The sequence below is a fragment of the Macaca nemestrina genome, chromosome 15 (assembly GCF_043159975.1).
Source record: "Macaca nemestrina isolate mMacNem1 chromosome 15, mMacNem.hap1, whole genome shotgun sequence".
NCBI lineage: Eukaryota > Metazoa > Chordata > Mammalia > Primates > Cercopithecidae > Macaca > Macaca nemestrina.
In genome coordinates, this window is record NC_092139.1 from 63526059 (window position 1) to 63551966 (window position 25908).

The 25908-nt window shown below is 46.7% G+C and overlaps 2 pseudogenes; one reads left to right on the top strand and one right to left on the bottom strand.

Moving 5' to 3' along the window:
* The first annotated feature begins 2909 nt into the window (after positions 1-2909).
* The window catches only part of LOC139358571 (ankyrin repeat domain-containing protein 18B-like), a 43095-nt pseudogene continuing 20096 nt past the window's right edge, over positions 2910-25908 (top strand).
* On the bottom strand, positions 9947-11401 carry LOC139358372 (NADH-ubiquinone oxidoreductase chain 4-like; annotated as a pseudogene).

Sequence of the window (25908 nt, forward strand, 5' to 3'; positions counted from 1 at the left end):
CAGGCCATGGATGGCAAAATGTTGTTATGCAGTGCATGACTATATTACATTGGAAGAGAGAGAGAATATGCTGACACTCCCACCTGGTTCATGCGCCAGCAGGAGGAGGTCGCCCTCCAGAGACTGCAAGAGAAGGGGTAGAACTCCTCATTGCCCTGGCTGTTCCTCCACCACTTCCACCGAGACTGTGGTACAGCACCCGAAGCTTCCTACCCAGCCCAGTCCTGGCCGGGCAGGCCCCTCAGCGCTCCTACTCCCTCTTCCCGGCCCCCAGACTTGCTGCTGCTGCCACCACTAGCGTGGATGTCAGTACAACCATTGCTGCTGTTGCCCTCAATGCACCGGCCCACCCTGCAAAGCTCCTACTACCTGGCCACGCGGCAGCCCTGCCCCTGCCATGGCCGCAGCTGGCCGTCCTCTTACCGTTCTGGCGCGCTGCAGTCTCCGTAGCTGCCACCAACCGCAGCGAGGGGAGCGGCAGCCCCAGGCCATCTGCAAGTTGCCAGCATGTAACTCCTCCTCCTCCTGGCATGGAACAGCTGGGCAGGCAAAACCAAAATGCCTAGAGGAGCACGCAAAGTGATAGCGTTAGAGCCTCACCCTGTCATCCTGGCCACTGGGTGGCAGGGGCTGGTCTCAGTGAAGGCACTCACATCCACCCTCCGAAGTCCCGCCTGTCCTTTTGGCCCAAGCGGACCAGGAACTGGGGCCTGGAGTGGAGACGGGTACCACCACATTGCCTGGCTCCAATCCACAGGAACCTCTGGGCGCACCAGGGCTGCGCTCCTTGGGGAGCAGAACCAGCAGGAACTCACACCCAGCAGCCCTCCCACCCAAGCGCCGGTTCCCGATCCTGATGCCTCCACCCACAGAGCCCTGTCCTCCCGTGGTGTCCGCTACTCCGTGTCTGTCGTTCCTACGGGTCCCAGGTGATCTCTGCAACACAGAGAGAAAGGTCGTGGCCCCGGGAACCACAGCGGGTGTTAGGGCCTATGCCCTGCTCAGGATTCCTGCGGAAACGCTGCGTGCTTGCTGCACTGGAGCAGGAGGAGATCGCCCTCTAGAGTCTGGAGTCCAGGGAGAGGAGGAAAGCTCCCTCCTCGGAGACCACTGCTGTTGCTGCAACCTCTGCCGCCAGGACAGGCCCTGATAGCGCCCCTAACTCGCTGCCTGCTCTTGGCCGCGGGACAGTGCCCCTAACACCGCTCCTCGCCGCTGCCAGGTAGAACCCAATAGCGCCCCCAACCTGCCCCTACCTCGGACATCGCAGCACCAGAACAATTCCCCATCCTACCCCCTGCCGTGGGCCATGCAGCCACTGAGAGGACCCCTAACCCACTGCAGGTAGTGACGCCCCAGGCAGAGCACAGCAACCTCCTCCCCGCCGTGAATAGTGCAGCCACGGATCCTTAAGGTCCGCAACCCCCTCCCCACGAGGTGTAGTGCAGCCCCACATAGCAGACAGCACCCACCAACTATCCCGCAGCCACGGGGAATGATGCCCTGGATAGCGCACCCCACCCGCATCCCGCCGTGGGCATTGTAGACCCCGTCAGCACCCCTAAGCGGTATGCCGCTGCCAGAAATATCGTCCTCGATAGCACACAAACCCAGCCCCCACCACAAACAGTGCAGCAGCTGATAGAGCCCCTAACTCGCCCCCACTGACCGCAAAGCAGCCCCCGAACGGTGCCCACAACCCACCCTACCACCCCGCCTGCCACCGGCCAGGTATCGCCCCCAAACTGCCCCTTGCTGCGGGGAGTGTATCTCCCAATAGCACACCCAACCCACCCTCTATCATGGACAGTGTGGCCCCGATAGCGCCTGAAACCACACCCTCCAAGCACCTACCTGCACCCCTCACTCCCCTGCCCCACCACCAGCAGTGTAGCACCGGATACTGCCTCTAACCTATTCCCCTGCCACGGGCATTGCAACCCCACATGGTGCCCCCAACAAGCCCCCCGCCATGGGCAGAGCAGCCCTGGAGAGCATCCCCACTCCGCTGTGGGCAATGAAGCCCGAGCAGTCAGGACCCGACCAGTCCTCCCACCCCCAAGCCGCCGGCAGAGTAACCACAATAGCGGCCCCAACCCGGCCCCTGTCGGGGGCAGTGCAGCACCCAATAGCGCCCCCAACCAGCCCTACCGCTGCCAGCAATACAGCCAAGATAGTGACTCCAATCCGCCCCTCCACACTGCCACCCCGCCCACACCGCCCTCTACGTCCCCCTGCTGCTGAGAGAAGCGCAGTCCTGAGAGCACACCTGAAACTAGTGACGCCCGGAATAACACTCTAGCACGCCAAAATAGTGACATTCCAATAACACCGCAACCAGTCCCCGCTGTGGGCAGCCCCGGACAGCGCACCTACCCCATCGCCTTTCTACACTCCGGCCAGCTGCAGTGTCCATCGCTGCCACCAACCACAGTAAGGCGACCCAGGGAGGTGAGGGTCAGCGAGGCCAGCCACAGTCCCACAGGCTCTAGCCTCCAGCCTGTGGTAGGTGCCTCCTCCTCCTTCCCTTCCTGTAGCCAGGCATGCAGCAGCTCTCACCACCAGCTGCCTCTCTCCATTGCCGCCACACACCAAGCAGAGGCAAGCCCTGGCGCCACAGGCTCCAGCTTTCAGTGTGAGGGGGCAGAACCGGCTTCTGCCTGCTCTAAACTGCGAGTCACAGAAACGCACGGACTAACACAGCAGAACCCACAATGACGTGACTCCCATTAGTGTGCCTTATATACTGAGGTTGTGCAGGCCCTGTTCCTGGACTTCATGTTCTGATTGGATGAGAGAAAACTGCTGTGCCTACTCTGATTGGACGTTATTTTCATGTTCTGATTGGATGAGAGCAAGTCTTAGACTAACCAATCAGAATGTGAAAATAAAGTCCAATCAGAGTAGGCCTAGGCTTTTCCTCTCATCCAATCAGAACATGTAGTTTATAATCCGGTATATAAAGACTGTTAAGTGGGCCAGTCTCCCTATACCAGCCTTGTCTGTGTCTGACTTCGTAGCTGCTTCGTTCCCAGTTTGGAGTAGGAGGTGCTGGCTGCCGCAGGCTGGAGGCTGGAGGCTGTGGGGCTGTGGCTGTTCTCGCTGACTCGCCTCGCCGGCTTGCTTTGCTCGCTGCGGTTGATGGCAGCCGCGGACACTGCAGCTGGCCAGAGCATAGAAAGGCGTCAGAGTAAGTGCGCTATCCAGGGCTGCACTGCCCGTGGCCTGGGACGGTTTGGGGGCCCTATCTGAGGAGTCACCGCCCGCCTTGAGTGGCTAGTTGGGTGTGCTATCTGGGGCTGTGCCGCCAGATAGGTTACGACCATTATTGCTTCTATGCAGTGATGGATTAATCCGATGTGATATAAAGAGTTCAGTGGTGTGTTTGGAATTTTTTATATGGTTGGTGTTGAGCTTGAACGCTTTCTTAATTGATGGCTGCTTTTGGGCCAACTATGGAGAATAGGTTTTTTACTCTGTATACAAGGTTTTTTCCTGATGTCTGAAGAGCTGTCCCTCTTTAGACTAGCAATTAAGTTTACAGGGGGATTGAGTAGTTCTGTAGGTAAACTTAAGGTTGAACTAAGATTCTGTCTTGGATAACCAGCTATCACCAGGCTCGGTAGGCTTGTCACCTCTACCCATAAATCTTCCCACTATTTTGCTGCATAGACGGGTGCGCTCTTTCAGCTGATTTTGGGTAGCTCGTCTGGTTTCGGGGAATTGAGCTTTAGTTCTCTTTGCGAAATTGTTTCTAGTTAATTCATGATGCAGAAGGTATAGGGGTGAGTTCTTGCTATTTTGTGCTTGTTTGATGTTTTTTGCTTTCCCATACGGTACTGTATCTGTAGCGCCAGGATAGAATTTCTATTACCTATACTTTTGGATTGGTAAATGGTTTAGTGTAAATTAGTTTGGTATTAGTTTTGATTGGGTTTGGAGCTAGTGTTAGCTCAAGGCAATCAAATGGTATTGAGATCTTCCGGGTGTAAGCCAGATGCTTTATATTAAGCTATGCTTTGATTTATCCAAGTGCACCTTCCAGTACACTTACCGTGTTACGACTTATCTCCTCTATATAAATATTGGGGTGTTTAGTTAAGTTAGTCCTTAAATATACTTGAGGAGAGTGACGGGCGGAGTGTACGTGCTTTCAGGCCTGGTTCAATTAAGCACTCTGTTCTTAATTGACTGCTAAATCCTCCTTGGACTCTTAGGTTTCATAAGAGTTATCGTGGGGTTTTCTGGAGTAGAAAATGTAGCCCATTTTTTACCATCTCATAGGCTACACCTTGATCTAACGTTCTTGCGGGGACGGTTATGCTAACTTTGTGGCCTTATCAGGGTTTGCTGAAGATGGCGGTATATAGGCTGAGCAAGAGATGGTGAGGTGGATCGGGGTTTATCGATTATGGAACAGGCTCCTCTAGAGGGATGTGAAGCACTGCCAAGTCCTTTGAGTTTCAAGCTGTTGCTTGTAGTCTTCTGGCGAGTAGTTTTGTTATTTTAATTATTGAGGTTTAGGGCTAAGCATAGTGGGGTCTCTAATCCCAGTTTGAGTCTTAGCTATTGTGTGTTCAGAAATTTTAAAGCCACTTTCGTAGTTTATTTTACATCAGCTAAGGTTTTACAATGTAGATGGAGTTTAGCGTTATTCGATTAGATCTTAAACACCCTTTACGCCGGTCTCTATTAGCTTGGGTTAATCGTATGGCCGCGGTGGCTGGCACGAAATTAACCAACCCTAATTGTAGCATAGCTTAGTTAAACTTTCATTGATTGCTAAAGGTTTGTCATTGCTGTCTCCCGTGGGGGTGTGGCTGAGCAAAGTGTTTTGAGCTGCATTGTGCGTGCTTGATACTTACTCCATATGATCGTTGTGATTTATAGGGTGTCCTCACTGGGGCGGGGATGCTTGCATGTGTAATCTTGCGAAGAGTTAATACAAAGGCTAGGACCATACCTATTTGTTTACAGGGTATGTAAGTCCGTCTAGACATTTTCAGCGTCTTGCTTTAGGTGGATTAAGCTACATAAACAGGAAAAAAGTATAGTTGTGAGGTTTTGTCTTTGGGGTTGTGGTATAAGGATACAGATTTAGTAGTGAGTAAAAGCGTGGGAATGAGAAAGCAGGGAGAAGATGGAAATTGGTGTTAAGAGTGGTAAGGTGAAGTAATTTTATATTAGTTGAGGGAATAGCAGTTGAAGTTGTGCATAGCTAAAAGATGAGAACATAAGCTCTGGCTGGGCGGATGAAGGCTTTTGTTTTTGGGGTTTGGCAAAAGCGAGTTTTTAAGGGGAGAAGTCAGAGATGGGGGTTGTTAAAAGTTTCTTGTGTTTTTGTAGTGTAATTAGGAATGGGCTGTAAAACAGTTATTAATATGTCTTACAAGCATGAATTAAATAACACCTTGTAGGAATCATGTGGGGCTAGGATATTGAACGTAGGTGCGATCGATAATGGCATGAACTAGGAATCAAAGACAGGCGCTGTGGCGGGACCGGCTTTCTGCAATGGGATTGCGTGCAGACCAGAGATAAAAAATAACAAATGCATGGAGAGCTCCCGTGACTGGTTAATAGGGTGATAGACCCGTGATCCATCGAGATGTCTTATTTAAGGGGAACGTGTGGGCGATCTTGATTGTATGGCCCTGCGGTAAGAACCAGATGCCAGATACAGTTCATTATAGCTACCTCCACGGTTTATGGGCCCGGAGAGAGGAGAGTAGCACTCTTGTGCGGGATATTGATTTCACGAAGGATGGTGACCAAGGGACACCTAAGTGAGGGGGGTATCTGTAGTGACGAGGATTTATTTAATCGGATGTGCTATGTCCGGCAAATGATGTGATGTACTGTGTAGGGTAAGTGAATAATTAGGTTGGTTGGTATTCGGGGTGGGGACATTTGGACTTTGAGGCTTAATAGAATGTGTTACAGTTGATTAATTTATGAGAATACTTGCTTGTAAGCATGTTGGGGACTGTTGTTAGTAAATATGTAATGATATGTGCTGTGTACAGTTAATCATATATAGTACTATATAATATTCATGTTGGCTAGCAGTAATGCACGATTTACATAACAGTGTATGAAAATAATGTAATACTTAAGTTGCATTTAAAGTTTGCACACCATAGAATAGAGAAAGTAGTTCAAATTAGAATGCCGGTTTTGGGTGTTGGTGGTGAAGTTAAGTACTTTCTTTCTGAGTTGCCCTAGGGGAAATTTTGCATTTCCAGTTTACAAGACTGGTGTACTGATCTGTACTACGAGGGCAGGTTCACTTGAGTAAGTTGTTTTCGGTTAGAGAGGCAAGTGGTATTAAGACTGAAATTGTGATAAAGTATATTACAGATGCTACTTGTCCGATAATCATAAAGGGCTGGTTTACTGGTTGGCTTCCGGTTCAGGTGAGAGGTAGTAGAATTGTGGTTAGGAGTCAAAATAGGGATTGGCTGAGTGGGCAGAATGCTATACTTTGTGGTTTAGATTTGTGGAGAATGGGTATGATTGCTAAGATAAGGATTGATAGGAGAAGTGCCAACACCCCTCCTAATTTATTGGGAATAGAGCATAAAATTGCATATGCGAATAGGAAATATCACTCTGGTTTAATGTGTAGAGGAGTGTTTAGGGGGTTGGCTGGGATATAGTTATCTGGGTCGCTTAGAAGGTCAGGTGAGAATAGTACTAATGTTATTAAGGCTATAAAGAGGAGGATTCGGCCTAAGATATCTTTGATTGTGTAGTAGGGATGGAAAGTAATTTTGTCGGAGTGGGAGGAAATTCCGCAGGGGTTATTTGATCCTGTCTCGTGTAGGAATAATAGGTGCAGGGTTGTAAAGGCTGTGATAATAAACGGTAGGATAAAGTGAAGGGTGAAGAATCATGTAAGAGTAGGGTTCTCAATGGAATACCCGCCTCAAACTCATTGGACGAGGTTGGTTCCGATGTATGGAACTGCTGATAGTAGGTCTGTAATTACAGTGGCACCTCAGAATGATATTTGGCCTCATGGGAGTATGTAGCCCACGAAGGCTGTTGCTATGGTTATGAGTAGAAGTGCAGTGCCAATGTTTCAGGTTTCTATAAGCAGATAGGAGCCATAATAGAGGCCTCGACCTACATGTAGAGACAGATGAATAATATAGAGGCACAGTTAGCGTGGAGATAGCGAAGGATTCAGCCGTAGTTTATGCCTCGGACGATGTGTGCGACTGAGGAGAAGGCGGAGGAAGTGTCTGGTGAATAGTGTATTGCTAGGAATAAGCCTGTAATAATTTGTAGAATTAGGCAGGTTGCAAGAAGTGAGCCGAAGTTTCATGATATGGAAATGTTGGATGGGGTGGGTAAATCAATAAAGCTGTAGTTAATTATTTTTAAAATCGGGTTAGATTTGCATGTTGGGATTATGGGTGTTTTTGTAGTTGAAGTACTACGATGGTTTTTCGTATCATTGGTCATGGTTGGAGTCCATGTGAGAACAATGGCATATATTTTATTTTTATTAAGTGTCTTATTAGTCATGGGGTTTATGGGATTTTCTTCTGAACCTTCTCCTATTTATGGAGGGTTAGCATTGATTGTTAGTGGTATGGTTGATTGTGTAATTATTTTGAATTATGGGGGGACTTATATGGTTTTAATGATGTTTTTAATTTATTTGGGAGGCATAATTGTTGTTTTTGGTTGTACTACGGCGATGGCTATTGAGGAATACCCTGAAGCATGGGGGTCAGGGTTTGAGGTTTTTGGAAGCTTTCTGATAGGGTTGGCGATGGAGGTGGGTTTAGTTTTATGAGTTTTAGATTTTTATGGGTTGGTAGTGATGGTTAATTTTGATAATATAGGGAATTGGGTAGTTTTTGAGGGGGAGGGATCAGGGTTAGTTCGAGGAGATTCTATTGGTGCAGGTGCTTTATATGATTATGGGCGTTGATTAGTAGTGATTACTGGTTGAACGTTATTTGTTGGTGTGTATATTATTATTGAGATTACTCGTGGTAATAGATTATGTTATTAGGAATAGAGTTAGAATAAGGGGAATAAGAAAAGAGAGGGAGTAAAACTTGATTATACCTTTCTGAGTGGTTGTGATGGTGAAGGTAATAGTGTGGATATGTGAAATTGTTTTGGGCATAGATTTTTCTAGTCAGATTGAGTCCAGTAAGAGGGAAGATAGGTTTTGGCTTATAAGTAGATTTTGGTAGGAGGTCATGCGGTGGATTGTAGTGGGATAATAACCTAGTATATTAGAGAATTTAAATACATGTGATGGTATATTTATTTTAAGTTTGTTGGTTATGAGAGTAAGGTCTAGGGCTACTAGGAAGCCCAGAGCGGTTAGGTACAGGGCTGAGAGTTTTAGGTGGAGGGCCATTGTTGATTGGGGGAGTGAGGTAGGAGAGATGTTACTGGTGATGAGAAATCCTGCTAGCATACTGCCGATTGTGAGGCGTTTGATTGGGTTCAATAGGGTGGGGTTATTCTCGTTAATGTTGATTGAAGTTGGGAAGCGAGGTTGTCCTGTTAGGGTTATGAAGATAGTTAGCATGCTGTATGTGCTTGTCAGGGATGTGGCAATGAGAGTAATAGATAGGGCTCAGGCATTGGTATATGACATGTTTGCGATTTCAATGATAAGGTCTTTGGAGTAGAAGCCTGTGACAAAAGGTATACCTGTGAGTGCTAGGTTGCCGATGATTAAGGAGGTTGAAGTAAGGGGTATTATTTTAAATAATCCTCCTATTTTTCGAATATCTTGGTGGTTGTTTAGGTTATGGATAATAGATCCGGAACAGATGAATAGTATAGCTTTGAAGAAAGCATGAGTACAGATATGTAGGAATGCTAGATATGGTTGATTGATCCCAATAGTAACTATTATGAGGCCCAGTTGACTTGAGGTGGAAAAGGCTACGATTTTTTAAATATCATTCTGTGTTAGGGCGCAGACTGCTGTAAATATGGTGGTGATGGCTCCTAGGCATAGTGTGAGGCTTTGGATTAATGTATTATTTTCTATTAGAGGGTGGTAGCGGATGAGAAGGAACACCCCGGCGACAGCTATTGTGCTGGAGTGGAGTAAAGCTGAGACTGGGGTTGGGCCTTCTATGGCAGAGGGTAGTCAGGGGTGAAGTCCAAATTGAGTTGATTTTCCTGTTGCTGCCAGGAGAAGACCTATCAGTGGCAGAAGACTTGGGTTGGAGTTTAGAACGAATATTTGTTGAAAGTCTCATGAGTTATAATGTAGGGTAAATCATATTATGCTTAGGATAAAGCCAATATCGCCGACGCGATTTATAAGACTGCTTGAATGGCTGCTGTGTTGGCTTCTGTTCGAGCGTGCCATCAGCCGATTAGCAGGAATGATATAATTCCCACGCCTTCCCAACCAATGAAAGGTTGGAAGAGGTTATTGGCGATGATTAAAATTAGTATAGTGATGAGAAACGTAAGAAGATATTTAAAGAATTGATTAATATTGGGTCTGAGCTTATAGACCATAGTGAGAATTCTGTAATAGACCAAGTAATTAACAATGCGATTGGGATGAATATCATAGAAAAGTGGTCTAATTTAAAGCTTAGTGTTAATTCTAATGTTTGGATTGTTATTCAGTGTCAGTTTGAAATAATTGCTTCTTGATCCAGGAAAATGTATAGGACTGTGGGAAGGAGGCTGATGATAAAAGTATATATTATAGTTGTTTTTACATAGTGTGGGTATGAGTGCTTTTTATTGGGTTTAATAAAAGTAATAGTAAACGGTAGGATTAGAGTGGTTAGGGTTATTATGGTGATGGAGGTATACATAGTTGTTACTTTTACTTGGAGTTGCACCAATATTTTGGTTCCTAAGACCAATGGATAGCTGTAATCCTTTAAAAGTTGGGAAAGCCGTATTTATTAAAAACGGAGGTATGGATTAGCAGTCCTTGCTAGCTTTCTCGGTAAATAAGAAGTGGTAGGCCTCTATGATTAGATTCACAATCTAATGTTTTGGTTAAACTATATTTACAAGAGGTACAGCCTAGAATAATACTGAGGTTAAGGGTCAGGAGGATAATAGGGGCGAGGTGCATAAATATTAGTATGTTTTCTCGTGTAAAGGAAGGTTTTATGTTAGTAATATGATATGTGAGTATTCCTCGTTGTGTTGTGGTAAATATATGGAGGGAATAGAGGGCTGTGATCAGTATCTTAAGTCCTGTAAGTGTAATAGTGACATATGATCAGGAGAATGAGGTTATTATTACAAAGAGTTCCCCTACTAGGTTAATACTAGGGGGTAGGGCAATATTGGTAAGGTTTGCTGTAAATCATCAGAAGGTTATTACTGGAAGTAGCGTTTGGAGTCCTTGGGAAAGTAGTATGATACGGCTATGGGTTCGCTGATAGTTTGAGTTTGCTAGGCAAAATAGTATGGATGAGGTGAGCCCATGAGCGATTATAAGAACAGTTGCGCCAGTAAAGCTTCAGGGGGTTTGAATGAGGGAGGCTATAATTACCAGGGCTATGTGACTTACTGAGGAGTATGGGATGAGTGGTTTTAGGTCTGTTTGTCAAAGACAGGTTGAGCTTGTTATGATTATGCCTCATAAAGATAGTATGAGGAAGGGGTAGGCTATGTATTCTGTTGTGGGACTAAGGATAGAGGTGAGTCGTATTATGCTATAGCCACCTAGTTTCAGGAGTACTGCGGCGAGGACTATTGACCCAGCAATGGGAGCTTCAACATGGGCTTTGGGAAGTCATAAGTGTAAGCCGTATAGGGGTATTTTTACTATGAAGGCTATTATGCGTACTAGTCAGGTAAGACTATAGGATCAGGTAGTTGTTAGTTTTTGAGCTACAAGTGTTAGTAATGTGATGTTTAGTGAGCCTAAATTATTATAAGCATAGATTAGCATAATAAGTAGGGAGAGAGAGCCGGCTAGTGTATAGAAGAGGAGGTATGTGCCTGCGTTAAGGCGTTCTGCTTGGCTGCCTCATTGGGTGATGATAATTAGGGTAGGAATGAGAGTGGTCTCAAATAGAATATAAAATATGATTAGTTCTGTAGCTATAAATGTTAAAATTAAAGAGATTTGTAAGAAGACCATTATAGAGAGGTAAAACTTTTTTCGTGGAGGGGATTCATTGTGTAAGTGGTATTGGCTTGCTGGGATTATAAGAGGTAAGAGTCAGGCGGTTATTATTAGGGTTGGTGTTAGTGGGTCGGAAGATAAATAGGTTGAGCAGTTAAGGAGGTTGTTGCTGGTTTGGTTGAAAAATAACAGAGGGATAGTACTGATGATTAGACTATGCACAGTTAGGTTAATTCAGATTATTTTATTTTTGGAAAATCATGTTGTCGGTGGTAGTATAATTGTGGGGATAACTATTTTGAACATTGAAGTAAATTTAGGTTGTGGATATAGTCTATACCGTATGTGTTGGAGATTGAGATTAGTAGGGCAAGGCCAGTCGCTGCTTCGCAAGCAGCAAGGCCAATCGCTGCTTCGCAAGCAGCAAATACTAGTAGGGCAATGGGTATAATATTAGCTAGGGAGGAATGTATGTTTGAAGCTGTAAGAGCACTTATAACAAATAGTGATAGCATTGTTCCTTATAGGCATAGTAGGGAGGATAATAAGTGTGAACGATAGTTTAGCATGCCTAGGAGTGAGATTATAAATGCTAGTGTGATGCTTCTATAGATGAAAGGCATTTGATCAGTATGACTATCATAATCTAATGAGTCGAAATCATTTGTTTTCTTTAAACTACTTACCAATTCGGCTCAATCTAGTCCTTTTTGAGTTCATTCGTAGGTCAGACTGAGAGTTAGAATAATAATTAGTATAATTGACGATTTAAGCATAGTTGGAAGCTCTGTTGTTTGAAGGGCTCATGGTAGGGGTAGTAGCAGGACAATTTCCAGGTCAAATAGTAGAAAAGTAATGGCAACTAAGAAAAATTTTATGGAGAAAGGAATACGGGCAGGGTTTAATGGGTCAAAGCCGCATTCATAAGGATCGATTTTTTTGTGCATAAGAATTCAGTTGAGGTAGTCAGAATATGATGATGATTAGTAGTAGGGTTAGAAGAGTGTTAGTCATTAGGGTCAATACTAGGTTAATTACTGTTTTTCGAATATTATCGAAACTAGTTGATTGGAAGTCAACTGTACTAGTTATATTAAAAGAATAGGACTCTTATCAGTAGATAGAAACATAGAGGAATAATCAGACAACGTCTACAAAATGTCAGTGTCAGGCAGCGGCTTCAAAGCCAAAATGGTGGTTTGATGTGAAATGATAGAATAGTTGACGGATAAAGCAAGTAATAAGGAATGTAGATCCAGTGATAACGTGAAGTCCGTGAAAGCCTGTAGCAACAAAGAATGTTGAGCCATAGATACCATCGGAAGTAGTAAAGGGTGCTTCCAAGTACTCTGAGATTTGTAGTAGGGTGAAGTAAATGCCTAGTAGGATCGTAATGAGTAGAGCTTGAATTATTTGTTTTTGACTATTCTCTATTAGACTATGATGGGCTCAGGTGATTGTAACCCCTGATGCAAGTAGTACAGAGGTGTTTAAAAGAGGTACTTGTAGTGGATTTAGGGGAGTAATTCCTGTTGGTGGTCAGTGTCCTCCTAGGTGTGGGGTAGGAGCGAGGCTTGAGTGGTAGAATGCTCAGAAGAAACCAGTGAAGAAGAGAATTTCTGAGATGATGAATAGGACCATTCCACAAGGAAGGCTTTTTTGGACGGGTGTTGTATGGTGGCCTTGGTAGGTACTTTCTCGGATAATGTCACGTCACCCTTAGTATATGGTTAATATATTGGTTAATAGGCCTAATATTAATAGAGTGGTGGAATGAAAGTGGAATCATATAATTAAGCCAGATGTTATTAGGAGTGCTGAGAGAGCTCCTGTTAGTGGTCAGGGGCTGGGTTTAACTATGTGGTAGGCATGAGATTGGTGGGTCATTAGGTGTTATCTCATAGATAAAGGCTAACTAATAGTGTGAAAACATAGGCTCGGATCAGGGCTACTGCGATTTCTAGGATAGTCAGTAGTACTAGGAGTACGGAGATTAGTGAGGTAGCAGGGAGGTTGATGGCTGATAATGCTAGTGCAGCACTTCCTATTAGGTGCATTAGTAAATGGCCAGCTGTGATGTTAGTGGTTAAACATACAGCTAGGGCCACTGGTTGAATAAGTAGGCTAATTGTTTCAATGATTACTAATGTAGGAATAAGGAGTGTGGGTGTACCTTGTGGCAGAAAATGGGCTAGAGAGCTTTTATTTTTGAAGCGAAGACCTATAACTACTGTTCCTGCTCATAGAGGAATCGCTACAGCTAGATTTATAGATAATTGGGTGGTGGGTGTAAATGAGTGAGGTAGAAGTCCGAGAAGGTTAGTTATTGTAATAAGAATAATTAAGGACATCAGCATCAAGGATCAGGTTTGTCCTTTTGTATTATGGGTTGTTATTATTTGTTTTAGAGTGAGTTGGATTAGGTTTTGTTGAATAGTAATCGGTTATTAATAAGGCACTTGGAGATTGGAAGTAGTAATGCGGGGAGTAGGATGATGGGTACTGCAGCAGGCTCATGTAGGATTGCTGGAGTGGTAAATGGAGTAAATAGATTTTTGTTCATTTTAATTGTCAAGGGTTGTTGTAGGTTTGTGTACTGGGGGTTTTTTGTAAGGGGGGTGAATAGTAATTTGTGTTTAGTAGTTTTAATTGTATAATAAGAAATAGTGTGGGGAGTATAGTTATGATAATAGTAAGTCATGTGGATGTATCTAGTTGGGGCATTTCACTGTAGAGAGGAATGTTTCTCTCGATCTTCAACTTAAAAGGTTAATGCTAGAGTAGCTGTACAGTGTATCTGTAAGAATATTTTGTAGAGAGTTGTGGAGTGAGGTGTGTTAGAAGTGGGGGGGGGGTCTATAGGGAAAATACGGGTCCAATTTCAAAAATTTTTAGTGGAATTAATTCTGCGACAATAGGTATAAAGCTATGGTTGGCGCCGCAGATTTCTGAGCATTGTCCGTAATAGATGCCTGGTCGTATAGCGGTGAATGTAGTTTGATTTAAGCGTCCAGGAACTGCATCTGTTTTCAGGCCTAGGGTAGAAATTGTTCATGAGTGTAGACCGTCCTGAGATGTGATTATCATACGGACAGGGACTTCAATTGGAAGAACTACTCGATTGTCAACTTCTAGAAGTTGAAGGTCTCCTGGGTTTAAGAACAGCGAGGGGAGTATATAAGAGTTAAAGATCAGTCCCCCATAGTCTGTATATTCGTAGGTTCAGTATTATTGGTGTCCAGTTGATTTGATAGTAAGAGAAGGGTTGTTGATCTCATCTGTTAAGTATAGGATGCATAGGGATGGAAGAGCAATTAGGATTAAAATGATTGCGGGTAAGATAGTTCAAATGGTTTCTATTTCTTGAGCGTCTGTGATTTTGGTGTTGGTTAGTGTTGTTGTAAGGGTTGAAGATAGGATGTATAATACTAGGAAGCTAATTAAGGATACGATTATAAAAGTGTGGTCATGAAAAGTATTAATTCTTCTATGATAGGAGATGTGGCATCTTGTAGGCCTAGTTGAACTGGGTGAGCCATATAAGATATATAGGGTTTAAGCTATGACTTAGCTTTGACAAAGCTATGAAATAGTTTTTCTAATATCTTATTAAAAAAGTTGCAGAGTTTGCAGGGTTGGCTTGAAATCAGTTTTAGGAGGTTCGATTCCTTCCTTTTTCGCATAGTTTAATGTAGGCTGGTTCTTCAAATGTGTGATAGGGTGGAGGGCAACCGTGTAGTCATTCTAAGTTGGTGGAAGGTTGTTCAATTAATGAGACTTTACGCTTTGAGGCAAAGACTTCTCAGGTTATATAAATTATTACTACTACTGCTACTAGGGAGATGAAGGAGCCTATAGATGATATAATATTTCATGTGGTATAGGCATCGGGGTAGTCAGAATAGCATCGGGGTATTCCGGATAAGCCAAGGAAATGTTGTGGGAAGAAAGTTAAATTTACACCTACAAATATAATGGTGAAATGAGCTTTAGCATAAGTTTGGTCTAGAGTGTAGCCTGAAAATAAGGGAAATCAATGAATGAAACCTCCTATGATAGCGAATACAGCTCCTATTGACAGGACGTAGTGAAAGTGTGCTACAACATATTATGTGTCGTGTAGTACGATATCTAGTGATGAGTTTGCTAGTACGATACTGGTCAAGCCCCCCATAGTAAAAAGAAATATAAAGCCCAAGGCTCAAAGTATTGCAGGGGATCATTTGATATTCTCTCCGTGAAGCATGGCAAGTCAGCTAAAGACCTTAACACCAACGGGGATTGCAATAATTATAGTGGCGGAAGTAAAGTAGGCTCGTGTGTCTACGTCTATACCCACTGTAAACATATGATGGGCTCATACAATAAAGCCTAAAAACCCAATTGATATTATAGCTCAAACTATACCGATAGCCAAATGGTTCTCTTTTTCCAGAGTAATATGTTACAATATGGGAAATTATCCCAAACCCAGGCAGAATGAGGATATAGACTTCGGGATGGCTGAAGAATCAGAATAGGTGTTGATATAAGATAGGATCCCCTCCTCCAGCAGGATCAAAGAAGGTGGTGTTTAGATTTCGGTCTGTTAGTAGTATAGTAATGCTGGCAGCTAGTACTGGTAGGGAGAGGAGTAGAAGGATGACTGTGATTAATACTGATCAAATAAATAAGGGGGATTGATATTGAGATATTGCAGGGGGTTTTATATTAATGATAGTGGTAATGAAATTGATAGCTCCTAGAATGGAGGAGATGCCTGCTAGGTGAAGTGAGAAGATAGTTAGATCTACAGAAGCTCCTGGGTGGGAGAAATTTCCTGCTAAAGGAGGATAAACTGTTCAGCCTGTTCCAGCACCGGCTTCCACTATGGCAGATGCCAGTAATAGTAGAAAGGAGGGGAAGAAGTCAGAAACTTATATTATTTAGGCGAGGGAATGCTATGTCAGGGGCACCAATTATTAGAAGTACTGATCAATTTCCGAAGCCTCCAATTATGATGGGTATGACTATAAAGAAGATTATGACAAATGCATGGACTGTAACAATAACATTATAGATATGATCCTTGCCTAGTGGGTTGCCTGGTTGACCTAATTCAGCTCGAATAAGAAGGCTTAGAGCTGTGCCTGTGATTCCAGCTCATGTGCCGAACACTAGGTAAAGAGTTCCAATATCTTTATGGTTTGTTGAGAATAACAGTAGACGAGCATAGGTGGGAAAAAGGAAGGGGAGGGGGGTAAAATGGCTGAGTAGGCATTAGGCTGTAAACCTAAAGACAGAGATTAAGTCCACTTTTTACCAGCCCCGAGGTGATTTTCATGTTGAATTGCAAATTCAAAGGAGCAGCTAATTTCTGCTGGGGCTTCTCCCACCTTTTTTCCCCTGCGGCGGGAGAAGTAGATTAAAGCCAGTTGGTTAGGGTATTTAGCTGTTAACTAAAATTTGGTGGGTTTGAGTCCCATTAATCTAGTAAGGGCTTAGCTTAATTAAAGTAATTGATTTGCATTCAGTTGATGCAGAGCAGAATCTGCTTAGAAATTAATCATGGTTTGACTTACTAAGGGCTTTGAAGGCCCTTGGTCTTACTTAACCTAAATTTCTAGAAGATGGCTAAGGTTAGTGGGGAAATTGGTAAGAAGAGGGTGGTGAGGATAATGAGTGAGGGAATGAGAAGTGTGGGTTTTGTGCTTTCAAATTGTCACTTTATTTTTGTATTGTTGGATGTAGGAAGTAGTGTTATGGAAGTGGTGTAGATTAGGCGTATGTAAAAGTATAGGTTGAGTAGGGTTATGATAATTATAATGGTGGGAATGGTGAAGTTATTGTTTTTTGTGAGTTCTTGGATGGTAATTCATTTGGGCAGGAAGCCGGTTAGTAGGGGTAAGCCTCCTATACATAGGAGAGCAGATGATATTAATGGTATTAATCAGGTTAGTTTGTTTCAAGCGCGAGATAGTATGAGAGTTGTGGTGCTTGAGTTTAGGTTGAGAGCTAGGAATGCAGTGGTTGTTACAATAATGTATATAGCTAGGTAATAGATTGTGACATTTGGGTTGTAACTTAGTGTTATTATTATTCAGCCCATGTGAGTAATTGAAGAGTGTGCTATAATTTTGCATAGTTCTGTTTGGTTAAGGCCCCCTCAACTACCGACTATAATAGATAGAGTTGAGAGGGTTAGGAGAATGCTTGCATTAGTTGAAGGGTATATTTGATATATAATTGAGATGGGGGCTAGTTTTTGTCATGTGAGGAGGAGTAGGCTGGAAATTAAGGATGTCCCTTGAGTGACTTCTGGGACTCAGAATTGGAAAGGAGCTATCCCTAGTTTTATGACTAGGGCTGTTGTTATAATTAAAGATGAAAGTTGGTTGATGTTGCTTGTTATGGTCCAGCATCCAGAGAGCAGGTTGTTGGAGATGACTGCTATTATGAGAATTATAGATGCGGTGGCTTGTATTAGGAAGTATTTAGTAGCAGCTTCTGTAGAACGGGGGCTTGTCTTTTTGATTAGGATTGGGGTGAAGGCTAGTATATTTATTTCTAAGCCTGCTCAGGCGAGGAATCAGTGTGAGCTTAGTGACGTAATGAGAGTACCTGTGATTATGGTGGAGTAAATAATAAGTTGGGGTAGTGGATTAATTAGTACGGGAAGGGTATAACCAGCATTTTCGGGGTGTGGGCCCGATAGCTTATTTGGCTGACCTTACTTTAGGATGGAGTGTGGTGGGTAGCACAGAGAAATTTGGGTTCTCAGGGGTAGGTTCGATACCTATAATCCTAGAAATAAGAGGATTAGGGCCTCTGTCATTTACTCTATCAAAGTAACTCTTTTGTCAGACATATTTCTAGGTCTGAGGGGGGATGTTGGAGATTGCAATAGGTGTTGAGATATGTCATATGAGAAGGGCTAGTGTGAGTAGGAGGAAGTTTTTTCATAGTAAGTGTATGAGTTGATCATAACGGAATTGGGGGTATGCTGTTTGGATTCATAAAAATAAAGAGGTTAGGAAAAGTGTTTTGGTGGCAAAGCATGTCGTAAATAGTTCTGGGAAGTGAATAGAGTACAATGTGCCTAGGAAGATTGTGGTTGTTAGAGCATTTATTATAATAATATTTATGTATTCAGCCATAAAGAACAGAGCGAATGGACCTGCGGCATATTCAATGTTAAAGCCCGAGACTAGTTCTGATTCACCTTCTGTGAGGCCAAAGGGAGCTCGATTTGTTTCAGCTAATGTGGAAGTGAATCATATTGTAGTCAGGGGTCATGATGGTAGGAGGAGTCAGAGATACTCTTGTGTTGTGATAAGTATATGAAGATTAAATGAGCTGCTTATCAATAAGATTGACAAGAGAATAATAGCGAGAGTAACTTCGTATGAAATTGTTTGGGCGACAGCTCGTAGTGCTCCGATTAGTGCATAGTTTGAGTTTGATGCTCATCCTGATCATAAGATAGAGTAGACGGTTAGGCTAGATGTAGCTAGGATAAATAAAAGTCCCAGGTTAAAGTTAATTAGTGGGTGGGGTATAGGGAGAGGAGTTCATAGGAGAAGAGCAATGGAAAAGGCCAAGGCTGGTGCGGTAATGTAGAGAATGGTAGTAGATGTTGAAGGTTTTAAGGGCTCCTTGGCGAATAATTTTATTGCATCAGCAAAGGGTTGTAGTAATCCATAAGGGCCAGCAATATTTGGCCCTTTGCGTAATTGTATATAGCCTAATAATTTTTGTTCATTAAGCATGAGAAATGCCACAGCAGCTAGTACAGATATAACAAGGAGTAGAAGATTTGTTGTTGATACGGTGTTAAGAAGAGGAGTTGAACCTCTGATTGTAAAGTTTTAAATTTTATGCAATTGTCGGGCTCTGCTATCTTAACACACCCTGTTTTTGGGTTGAGTGGGTGTTATTTTGTTAGATTGAGATTAGGTCATCTATGGAATGAGGGCACTTTATGAAGTGGGCCTTATTTCTCTTGTCCTTTCGTACAGGGAGAAATATAGAATAAATAGAAACCATCCTGTATTGCTCTGGTCTGAACTCCGATCACGTAGGACTTTAATCGTTGAACAAACGAACCCTTGATAGCTGCTGCACCATTAGGATGTCCTGATCCAACATCGAGGTCGTAAACCCTATTGTCGATATGGACTCTGGAATGGGATTGTGCTGTTATCCCTAGGGTAACTTGTTCCGTTGGTGAAGTTATTGGATCAATTATAGGTGTTAGTCCGTTTTGGCTTGTGTAGCCTTAGCATAGGTTGTTCAGAGGTTTGTTTAGTTATGCTCCAAGGTCACCCCAACCAAAATTTTTAATGCAGGTGTAGTGGTATAAGGGTCGGTAGATTTATGTAGTTTTAATTGCATTAATAAATTAAAGCTCCATAGGGTCTTCTCGTCTTATTGTTTCCTGCCCACCTCTTCACGGGCAGGTCAGTTTCACTGGTTGAAAGTAAGAGACAGTTGAACTCTCGTGGTGCCATTCATGCGAGTCCCCACTTAAGGAACAAGTGATTATGCTACCTTTGCACGGTCAGGGTACCGTGGCCGTTAAACATGTGTCACTGGGCAGGCAGTGCCTCTAATACTGGTAATGCTAGAGGTGATGTTTTTGGTAAACAGGTGGGGTTGAGTCTTCTGAGTTCCTTTTACTTTATTTTAACCTTTCCTTAAGGCATGCCTGTGGTGGGTTAACAGTATGAGAAGTACTGGCTTGTTTGTATTTATTAGTACTGGGCTGTTAAGTATCGGTGAAGTTTTTAGGTCTGATTTAGGCTTATGCAGTGGAGAAAATATTCATATTACTTATATTTCTGATGGCTTCAATCTCATTACTTGTTACCAATCTGTTCTGGTCTTGCAGGTTTTTACTGTTCAACCTAAGCAGGTTGTATGCGTCTAGAAATTTGTCAGTTTCTACTAGGCTTTCCAATTTGTTGGCGTATGATAGCCAGTTATGATCCTTTGAATTTCTGAAGTATCAGTTGTAATGTCTTCTTTTTTTATCTGTTGATTTTGTTTGAATCTTGTCTTTTTTCTTAGCCTGGTTAAAAGTTTGTCAATTTTGTTTAGCTTTCCAGAAAACCAACTTTTTGTTTAATCTTTTGTACTTTTTTATTTAAATTTTATTTCTGCTGTGATCTTATTTTCTTCTTTTGGGTTTAGTTTGTCCTTACTAGTTCTTTAAGATATATTGTTTATTTGAAGTTTTTCTTTTGTTTGGATAGTAGGCACTTCTAGCTATAAATCTCTGCCTTTGTACTGCTTTCTGTGTAACGTAAGTTTTGCTGTATTGTGTTTTCATTACCATTTGTTTCATAAAATTTTTCAATTTCTGTCTTAGTATCTTCATTGACCCACTAGTCATTCATTCAGGAGCGTATTGTTTAACTTCCATGTGATTGTATGGTTTTCAAAATTACTCTTCTTACTGATACCTAGTTTTATTCCTTTGTAGTCAAAGAAGATGGCCATGGAGACAGCAGCGTGGTTGGAGTGGTAGGAGCCGGCCATCAGCGAGAGCTGCTCCGGGCCTGGCTGCTGAGTGCTAGAGCCTGCGGCCCAGTGACTTCCTTCACTGTGGTTGGTGGTGGCGGTGACAGAGACTGCAGCATGACCAGAGTGGTAGGGCAGGGGCTATCGGGGCTGCACTTTTCGCAGTGTGGGGTGGGTTGGAGGCACTATCCAGGGTGTCATTGCCTGCATTGGGGGGTACTAGTTGGCAGCACTGTAGAGGGCTGCACTGCCTACAGTGCAGGGGGTAGGTTATAGGCACTTTCTGGGGCCACAATGCCCACGGAGGAGGACAGGTAAACGCACTGTCGGGTATACGCTGGTGGCGCCGTTGGGGGGTGGAGGTGGGGTGCGCTATTGAGTGCAGGACTGGCCTTGAAGCGGGTAGAGTTCGGTGCTATCAGGGGCTGCACTGCTGGCAGCAGTCAGCAGAGTTGGCAGCAACAGTGTGGCATCCAGGGAAGGAGCAGTTCTGCTCTCCCTGGACGCCACACTCCAGAGGGCCACCTACTATTGCTTATACTGGAGCAGGGCAGGCGCACAGTGTTTCCGTGGGAATCCTGAGCGTGGCAAAGCCCCCACACCCACCGTGGCTGCTGGGCCCGTGCACTCTGGATCTGTGCCTTAGAGGCTGCCAGGAGCCCCGGGTATGGAGTAGCAGACACCATGGGGGAAAGGGCCCTGTGCGTGGAGACATCCAGAACAGGAATTGGCACCTGGGTGTGGAGGGCTGGGCTGGGTCTGAATTTTTCTGCTGCTCCTGTTCCCCAAGGATTGCAGCCCCAGTGGGCCCAGTGGTTCCTGTGGAGTGGGGAGCTGGGCGCTGTGGTGTCTCCAGCACCCACTCCAGGCCCCAGTTCCTGGCCAGCTTGGGACAAAAGGAGAGGCTGAACTTTGGAGGGTGGGTGCAACTGCCTTTGCTGAAACTGGCCCCTGCCACCCAGTCCCTGGCATGACAAGTTGAGGCTCTTAATGCTACCACCCCTGGCATCTTCCTCTAGGCTTTTCTGGCTTTGCCCGCCCAGCTGCTCTGTGCCAGGAGGAGGAGGAGACACCTGGAGCCTGTGACACCACGGCTTGCCTCGCTGAGGCTGGGTGGCAGCGACGGAGACGGCAGCGTGCTGGAACGGTAGGAGAGTGACCACGCTAGGAGGTCAGGTGGCTAGAGCCAGGGTTGGGGGTCAGGCTTACAGCGATGGCCGGGCTGCGGCAGTGTCCGGGTGGTAGAAGCCTTGTAGGGTGGGCTGTTGCATAGGCAATGGGCCTGGCTTTGCCTTGCCACTGCCGTGGACCTGGCCCTGTACTGCCCTGCCTTGCCCTGGCCCTGCCCTACTGTTACCTGGACTGTCTTGGCCCTGCCTCTTGTCCTGCCCCTGGTCCTGTCATGGCACTGGCCCTGCTAGTGGTCATGGTCCTGCTCCTGTTCTGGCCTTGACCTGGCCTTGGACATGTCCTGGCCCAGATTTGTTCTGGCCCTGCCTTGGCCCATCCCTGCCCTGGCCCCACCATGGCCCTGCCTGTTGTGCCCTCTCCTGGCACTGACTTTGCCCTGTCATGGCACAGTGGTGCCATTGACCTGCCTTACACTGCCCTGGTTGTGCCCTGGCCCTGCCTGGCACTGGCCTCTCCCTGGACCTGCTCTGACCCTGCCTTGGCCTTTGCCCTGCCCTCACTATGGCCTGGACCTGCTCTGACCCTGCCTTGGCCTTACCCTGTCCTCACTATGGCCTGGCCCTGGCCTTGTTCTGGCTTAGCCCGGGCCCTGGCCCTAGCCCTGGTCCTACCGTATCCCTGGCCTTGCCCTTATCCAGATCCTGCCCCTACCTCTGCCCTGGCCCTGGCCTGGAACCTGGTCCTGTCAAGGACTTGGCCCGACTCTGCCATGGCCCTGGCCCTGCTCTGCCTTGGTCCTGGCCCTGACCCAGACCCTTTCCTGGCTGTGCCTTGGCCATGGCCTTTCCCTAGCCCTGAATTGGCAGTGGTCTGCCCCTGGTCTTGCCACCACCCTACCCTGCCATGCACTGGATGTGTCATCAGCCTGCCCTGGCCCTACCTTGTCCCTCACCCTAGTCTTCGCTAGGCGCTGCTCTGGACCTGGCCCTAGCCCAGACCTGGCCCTGACCCTGGCCCTGGCCTTTGTCCTTCATAGCCCTGGGCCTGAAGTGGACTTGGAGGTGTCCTGGCCCTGGAGTGACCTGGCTCTGCCTTTGCCTGTTCTTGCCCGGCCCCTACCATCACCTTGCCGTGTTCTGCCCTGTCCTAGTACTGACCCGGCTGTGGCATTGCCCTGCCCTACCCTGCCTTGGCTGTGCTCTGGCTCGATTCCAGCCCTGGCCCCGCCTTGTGCATGCCATGACACTACCTCAGCCTTGGCACTAGCCTGGTCCTTTCCTGGCATCAGCCCTGCTCTTTCTACAGACCGCCTTTTGTCATGTCCTGCACTGGCCATTCCATGTCCTGCCCTGCCCTGACTCAGCCCTGGCCTTGGCATTGCCTTTGGTCCTGCCATATTTCTTGCCCTGTCCCTATCCTGGCCTTGGCCCTGACCCTTACCTTGCTCTAGCCCTGCCCTTGCCCTTACGCTGCCCCTGGCCCCGTCATGGACCTGCCCTGGACCTGTCCTGGCCCTGGCCCTGCCCTGCTTCAGACCTTGCCCTGGTTCTCCCCTGGCCCTGACTGTGAAATGCCTGGCCCTACCCTGGCCTTGCACTGCCCTGGTCCTTGCCCTGACTCTGGTCCTGTCACTGGAAAAGCCCCAGCCCTGTTGCTCGTCTTCCCATGGCCCAGACCCTACCTTGGCCCTGCCCTGACACTGTCCTGGACCCTGGCTGTGCCAAGAACCTGCACTGTTGTTGCCCTTGTTTTGCTCCTGTCCCGAACCTGGTCCTGCCCAGGCCATGGCCATGGCCCTGTCCCTGCCCTGGCTGTTCCCTGGCCCTGCTCAGGTCTTGGCACTGTCCTGGCCCTGCCCTGCCTTGGCCCTGTGCTTTCCTGGCCCTGCCTTGCCTGCCTTGGCCCTACTCTAACTTTGACGCTGCGCTGGCCCTACCTTGGCCTTCACTCTAGCCTTGCCTGGGCACTGTGCTGGACGTGGCCATAGCACAGACCTGGTTGTGGCCCTGGCCCTGCCATGGCCCTGTCCCAGACCCTAGCCCTGCCAGGTACCTGTCCTGGCCCTGCTCTGGGCCTGGCTTTGTCCTTGGTTCTTAGATGACCCTGGCCCTGCCCCTGCCCTTGCCCTGGCACTGGCCTTGGACATGTCTGTGGTCCTAACCCCGGCCCTGCCCTGGAGCTGCCACTGTCTTGGCTGTGCCTTGGCCCTGGCCCTGGCCCTGCCACAGCCATAGACCTGCCCTGGTTGGTCATGCCCTGCCTTAACCCAGTGCTACTCTGGGCCTGCTCCACCCTGCCCTGGCTCCACCCTGCCTTTGGCCCTGCCCTGACCCTGCCTTGGCCCTCACACTGGCCCTAGTGCAAACCTGGCCTTGCTCTGGCCCTGTCTTGGCTCTGCCCTGACCCTGGCCCTGAAGTGGATTTGAAGGTATCCTGTCCCCGGTTTAATCTGGCTCTGCCTTGGCTCGTCCATCTCCTGCCCTTACCGTGGCCCTGCCCCTTCCCTGGCTCCGCCCTGGTCTTGTGCTTACCTTGACCGAGGCCTTGGCCCTGCCCCAGCCTTGTCCCAGACCTGGCCATGGCCCTGCCCCTGCCCTGGGCCGGTGCTGGCACTGGCATGGACCCTGGACCTGGCTCTTGGCTACTTGAGGCCATACCCTGGCCCAGCCCTCCTCCTGACCCTGTCCTGGCCCTAATTTGCCCTGGCCCTACCCTGGCGTGCTCTTCAGGCCCCACCCCTGACCCTGTCTCTGTCCTGGCTCTAGCCAAGTTCCTGGTCCTGCCATGGCCGTGTTCCTGACATTGCCCTTTCCTGGTCCTGGCCCTGGCCCTGCCCTGGCCCTGCTCTGGCCCTGGTCTGAACCCTGGCCCTACAGTGGACCTGCCTAGACTCTGCCTCTGGCCCTGTGTCTGCCCTGGCCATACCCTTGCCCTGGCCTGGACTCTGGTCCTGGTCCTTGTCCTGTGCCAGCCGTGGCCCCGGCCCTGTCTTGCCTGTACCCTGTTCTATCCTGGGCTGGCTCTGCCGTGGCCTGGTCTTGCTATTGCCCTGCCCTAGCCTGCCTTGCTTGTGCCCTAGATCTGCCCCGGCCTTTGCTCTTGTCTTGGTTCTAGCACTGACTCAGCCCTGGACCTTCCCTGACCTTGCCTCAGCCCTGGCACTGCCCTGGCCTTGCCTTGGCATTTGCCCTACTCTCTGTAATGCCTGGCTCTGGTCCTGCCTTGCTCTGCTCTTGTTCTGTCGTGGCACAGCCCTGGCTCTGGCCCTGGTCCTGCCCATATGCAGGCCTGACCTTGCCACTGCTCTGGCTTTGACCTGGACCTTGGCCATACATTGACCCTGCCTTGACCCTTTCCTGGCCCTGGCCTGGAACCTGGCCCTGCCAAGGACTCTCCCTGGCTCTGTCATGGCCCTGGCGTTTTCCTGGATTTGGATGTGTCCTGTCCCTTATTTGCCCTGGCCCTTCCCTGGCTCTGCCCTTCCACTTCTCTAGGGTAGGGACAGGGTCAGGACCAGGCTAGGGCAGGGTCAGGACCCGGGTAGGACCTTGATAAGGCCTGAAGATGGGAAGGGCCATGGTAGCGGCAGGGCCAGGGAAGGGTCAGGGCCAGGGATATGGTAAGACTAGGGGCAGAGCCAGCGCTAGGGCTGAGCCAGGGTAGAGCAGGAGAGATTATATTAGGCTATTATTTACAAATTTTGTTGTATATTTTTAAGGTAACTATAGTAGTAGTAATAACATCTGTACTATGTTGTTTGTACTAGCAATAGTATTTGTAGTAAATAATTACTAAATTTTAACTTATACTTTGTTTGTTTCCGGTAGTGTTCTATGAGTATAATTTTATAAATACGTATATATGTGAGGCATCGATTCTCACAATTACTCTATGTGCTGGGTACTTATGACATCCCCCTTTTCCTAACGTAGGAAACAGACCTAAAGAGGTTAAGTACTTGGCCAGATTACTCCCAGCACTTTGGGAGGCCAAGGCAGGTGGGTGGCTCGAGCTCGGGAGATTGGGACCAGCCTGGACAACACTGTGAAACCCCATCTCTACTAAAAATGTACAAAAATAGCTTATTAAAGTTTCTTGTAGGATTCTGGTTACAAAACACTGGTCAAATACACAGGGCATGGTTTGGGCAGGGCGGGGTACAAGGTCGGGCCAGGGAGGGG